This window comes from Nannospalax galili, unplaced genomic scaffold (assembly GCF_000622305.1).
Source record: "Nannospalax galili isolate Female #2095 unplaced genomic scaffold, S.galili_v1.0 scaffold385, whole genome shotgun sequence".
Lineage (NCBI taxonomy): Eukaryota > Metazoa > Chordata > Mammalia > Rodentia > Spalacidae > Nannospalax > Nannospalax galili.
Genome location: NW_008354956.1, coordinates 2,151,841 through 2,157,809, shown reverse-complemented (window position 1 = coordinate 2,157,809; position 5,969 = coordinate 2,151,841).

Below are 5,969 nucleotides of genomic sequence, written 5' to 3'. Positions count from 1 at the left end.
ACATGACACATACTACAAGAACACATACCCAAACACACACATAATATATATGTACATACATGCACACATATACATACACATACACACACATTCCTGGCCTAAGGTATGGGGGAAGTGTGTCTCACAGAATTTTTGTTTCAGTTTTATATGCTTTGCATTGTGACAGAAATTATTTCCTTTTAAAATTATTTATTTTGGAGCTGGAGAGATGGCTTAGCAGTTAAGAGTACTGACTGCTCTTACAGAGGACCTGGGTTCGATTCCCAGCACCCACATGGTGGCTACAAACCGTCCTTAACTCCAGTTCCAGGGGAATCCGAAGCCCTCTTCTGACCTCCACAGCATTGCACGACACGGGTGCGCTCACATACATGCAGGCAATACACTCATACACATTAAAAATAAAAATAAATTTTTTTGTCTTTTTGAGACAGGGTCTCCTTGTAGCCTCAGCTGTCCTGGAACTCACTATGTAGACCAGGCTGGCCTCGAACTCACAAAGATCCACCTGCCTCTGCCTCCCAAGTGCTGGGATTAAAGGTGTGAGCCACCACACCCGGCAAAAATAAAAATAAATTTTAAAAAATTAAGAAAATTTATTTATTTTGTGTGTGTGGCTGCACGCATGCCACAGATGGTTAAGTGGAAGTCAGAGGACAACTTGCAGGAGTTGGTTTTCTCCTCATATTGTGTGGGTCCCGGGGATCAGACTCAGATCCACACCATAGGTCCTGCCTCTCTCAGATCCCGTGGACTGAGTGGATGGATGGTATTCACAGCAGCTCAGTTTAGCTCTATTTTGACTGCTTGGGCTGATGGAATCCTTGCCACATCCTCAACACTGTTATGATTCCCATTTGACAGATGGTGACAGACTAAGAGTACCCAGGTTGGAAGGAGGTCACCAGGCTGGAAGGGAGAAGGAGGCAGAGCCAGCCTCCCTGCAGAGCCTGCGCACTTGACACCAGCCCACATTCCCTGTTGGTTCCACCCCTTAGGATCTGCTCCCCATCTACACCACGCTGAGTGCCAGTCGGTATTCAGAAGTCCCTCAGAGCTGCTTTACATATCCTGGTACTGTTTGAACCCCCATTTTGCAGGCTAGAAAACTGAGGCTTCTTATCCCAAAACACAAAGTTGGACAAGCTCTCCAAGAACACACCATGCTATCCCCTCCTCCCAACTCCCCTCATCCACAGGCAGAGAAGAGAAAGTACTAGGAATGTGTCCTTGGCTTCCTGGGTTCAAATCCCATCCTTTAAAAGGCAGCTTGATAGGGGTCTGGTGGTGCCTATACTCCCAGGCACTCAGAAGACTGAGGCCAGAGGATCAAGAGCTCAAGGCTAGCCTAGACAATTTAATAAGATACTCTCTCAAAATGAAAAATAAAACAAGCACTGGGAATGTCCTTCAGCATAAAGCACCTGCCTAGAATCCCCCAGTGAAGGGGTAGAGCACCTGCCTAAAATCCCCCAGTGAGGGGCTGTGGTGTGGCTCAATGGTAGCGTATCTGCCTAGAATCCGCAAGGCCCTAGTTTCAATCTATAATATCAGGGGAGGGAGGGAGGGAGGGAGGAAACCTTTGTTCCTTTTTTTTTTTAACTTTTATTTTATGTTGTATGATTGTTTTGTCTGCATGTATGTAAATCTGCCCATGCCTGCAATGCCCATGAAGGTCAGAAGACAGTGTCAGGTCTCCTGGAACTGAAGTTAAGACTGGCGGTTAGCCGCCATGTGGGTGCTGGGAACCAAACCCAGGTCCTCTGGAAGAGCAGCCAGGGCTCTTAACTGCTGAGCCAGATCTCCAGCCCTGAAAAATCCTTTGCGCTTGTTTGACAGCTCAAGCTTCTGGGCCTGTTTCTTTTTCCGCAGAATGGGAATAATAATAACCAATCCATAAGGCCATGGTTAAGTCTTAAGTATCTGCAAAATTCTTCGAACAGTGTTCATGCCCCTTGATGTTGGAAATCTTCTATATTCCTATTCAACTGGACTATTTTGCCCCCAAGTTATTGAAAGGAAAGGAAATCCATTCCCCTAGTTCATATTCAGTTGGAAAGTGGGAAGGTTAGAACCTGGAAGTAGGTCTATTTGGACTTTTTTTTTTTTTTTTTTTTTTTGGTCTTTTTGAGACAGGGTCTCCCTGTAGCCCTAGCTGTCCTGGAACTCACTATGTAGAGCAGGCTGGCCTTGAACTCACAGAGATCCACCTGCCTGTGCTGTGATTAAAGGTGTGTGCCACCATGCCTGGCTTGAGTGGGCTTTCAGCCACTGAATCAGAGTGATTCTTCAAGAGAATTTAGTATGAATGGCAACATTTTCCGAATTAATAAGGGAAGAGTCAGAGAGGGTAGGGTATGCCCAAGTCACGTAGCATGTAAAGGACACAACCAGGATTCAAACCCAGGCTCCCGAGTGTCCAAGTTCAGGCCCACCTGTGTTCCAATGCACCCCTACATATGGCACTGTAGAGGCAGGAGGAGAGGGTGGAGCTGCACCACTCCAACTTGTTCTGGGCCTCTAGTAGCCTTGGTCCTGTCCTCTGTCCAGCCTAGGCTAACCATCCCTCTGGAAGCACTAGGGTGACACAGATGAAGGGAAAGGGTTCAGCCCCCTCCACCTGCCTCTGATTGGGGCCCTGCAATCCCCCAGGATTTGGTGCTTGGAAAGCTGACGTTGGGTTGCTATGGTGATAGGTTTGGGGCGGTTGCCATGACAGCAGAACTAGCCTTGGTTTAAAAATATCTAGGAGGAGGTTTGTGTTTGTGTGTGAGTGTGAGTGCGTGACCGACCATGCTGTTGTGTGTGCATCCAAATGGGAGTCTTTGGGAGGGCTGGGTGGAGCTGGGACTCCAGGCATGACTGGGGGAGGGGGGTGCAAAGCACACAGCAATCCATGTGTGTTATGTACTTGTCACTGAGTGGTCCTTGAGGCCCAGTCATTGTGTGCGCCAGACTTTCTGGGTCTTCTAAGTGTGCAAGATATCCAATTTATGTTAATCCATGATCAGGGCTGTTTTTCAGTCTAGGAAGCTCATGTCACTGACATGTATGTGTTATGTAAGAAAGGTTATGTGTTTCTCATGGCTTTGATCATGTACTTCTTGGGGGTGTGAGAGGCCAGTGTGGAATTTTGAGTCTGAATATGCCTACATGGGACATAGTTGGATATTTGATGACACTGCTTTGATATTAAATACACATTTCTTTTCTCTCTCTCTCTCTCTCTCTCTCTCTCTCTCTCTCTCTCCCTCCCTCTCTGTGTGTGTGTCTCAGTAGTCCTCTCCTGTGAGTTTTCCTGAATCAGTGTAAAACTGTGCTGAGCCAGTGAATCCACAGCAGGCCCCATGTGACTCTGTGTATGTTAGGGGGGAACTTCATACAAGCTCCATGGATGTTGGGAGAAGTCACCTGTGTAATGTAAGTCTACAAGACTCCGGGGTCCTAAGGTGTGGATCTCAGTCCAGCCTCACTATCTCCCTGTATCCCTCTTGTCTCTTCTCTGTCTCCATGGCAACCAGCTCCTCAGCTCCCTCCAGGAAGATAGAGGGGGAGGATCCAGACTGCAGTGGACCACAACCCTCTCCCATCCCCCTTGGCTCAAGGGACAATGCGGGGGGGGGGGAGGGGACAGATGGGCAGCCACCCCATCCACCCCAGGCCATCTGCTCCCTCCACTGTCCTGGGGGCCTGAGAGCACAGCATGGGAGAAGCAGGTGGGGTGGAGCAGATCCCAGTGCCACAGACACCCCCTCAGCTGCCACCGTTACCCCTCCCGGACCCCTCTGAGGCTATCTTGCTGCTGGCCAAGTTAGAAAAGAAAGGATCCCTGGAGACCAGGAATCTAGGGAGCAGACAACGCTGTATGAGAGAGAATGCAGACTCTTGCCAGCGATCCACTCCACAGAACAGTGTCTGTCACCAATAGCTTCAGGCTCTAGAATTAGGCTTGTGCTGGGTTAAAATCCCAGCTTTCTTCCTGTCTATCCCTGTGCCCTTGAACAAGCCTTCCTGGGGCCTCCACTCTGTTACCTGAAAACCAAAATTTTCTAATGAATGACCTGAACCATAATACTCTAAAAAGGACCATGATTGTTCTGTTCCCTATGGTGACCCAGGGTCTGGGACGGTGTCTGGCATTCAGTACAACAGCTGAATCCTGTGACTTGTTTTAACTTGATTTCAAATTTATGAACCCCTACAGTAAGCTTATGTCCACTCTTCCTGGGATAGATGGACAATCTGAAGGGGAATTTCCTTATATCAGAGTTTGGTGACATTTAACGGACATTTCTCATTTTGACCAAGTGATATCGGCCCCCAACCCTCTCCATTTATTTCTTTTCTTTCTTTCCTTATTTATTTTGTTTCTTGGTTGTTTTAAGGGGGTGAAGGAAGGAAGCTTATTTTGGTTTTTTTTTTTTTCAACACAAGATCTTACACTGTGTCCCAAGCTGGCCTCATGACAACTCTCCTGCCTTGTCCCATCAAGTACTGGGATTATAAGAGTGAGCTACCACACCTGCCTGAATCACGTCTCTGGGGCTCAGTTTCCTCATCTACAAAATGAGAATAATAAAATACTTCACATCGTTGTTTCTTCTGGGATTAAATGTGAAGTGCTTACTTAGAACCAGTCTTGACACATAGTAAGTGCTCAAGAAACGGATTACAGATGAAAGATAAGGCTGGGCGCAGTGGTGCATGCCTTTAATCCCAACAACAGCAGGCAGATCTCTGTGAGTTCTGGGACAGCCTGGTCTACATAGCAAGTTCCAGGTCACCCAGGACTGAACAGTGAGACCCTGTCTCAAAACAAAACAAAAGCCAACCAACAAACCAACGACAACTTTAAAAAATATATATTTTATTGCCAGACATGGTGGCGTACGCCTTTAGTCCCAGCACTCGGGAGGCAAAGGCAGGCAGATCTCTGTGAGTTCAAGGCCAGCCTGGTCTATGTAGTGAGTTCCAGGACAGCTGGGGCTACAGGGAGACCCTGTCTCAATATTTTTATTTTTTTATGTGTATGCGTGTATTGCCTGCATGTAGGTAAGTACACCCGTGTCGTGCAATGCCCGTGGAGGACAGAAGAGGCTGTGGGATCCCCTGGAACTGGAGTTATGGACAGTTGTTAGCTGCCATGTGGGTGCTGGGATTTGAACCAGGGTGTTCTGCAAGAACAGCCAGTGTTCTTAACTGCTGAGCCATCTCTCCAGCTCCAACTTTTTTTTCAATATATAAAAGAGAAACGATAGTAATGTGCACATCCCTGTAAATCCCAGATCTTGGGAGGTGGAAGCAGGAACATTAGGAGTTCAAGGCTAGCCTGAGATATATAATGAGTTCAAGGCCAGCCCGGACTACATTAGACACTGTCCTCCCATCCTTCCACAAATAAAAAGGGTGAAGGGTGAGGCAGAGAGGCGGAGAGGAGCCCCACAGTCCTTATTAAACCCTGCGGGGGGGGGGGGGGGGGGGCGGGGTGTCAGGTCTCCAGCGCCAAACCATGAAGGGCGTGGCCAATCCAGAGGACCGTGGTCCAGGCTTCAAGGGTGAACCAATTGGGGCGCGGAAGGGCGTGGCCCTGGCCGGCATGGGCGTGACCTTGCTCGGGTGGGAGGGACCAGGACTCTGTGGGAGCCTCCACTGGAGAAGATGCTCGGGCCAGAAGCCACCACCACCACCACCAGCCCTGAATCCGCTGCCGCCCGCGCCCGCCGCCCCCCGGGCCCCCACTAGCGCCGCCTCGGCTTCCCATCACCGGCCCCCCGCCCTGAGCAGGGCCTTGGGAGGGGGGCTCGGCCCTCCGCTACGCTGGGGAGTCCCCCCCTAAGAAAAGGGGCAAGGAGGTCCCGTCCCCTCTGCACCCCCAGTGGCTCAGCCAAGTGCCCGACTTCGGTGATCTTTGAGACAGGAGGACCGCACCCCTCAGTTTCCCAATCCCCAGGACACCCCCCCCCTACTCC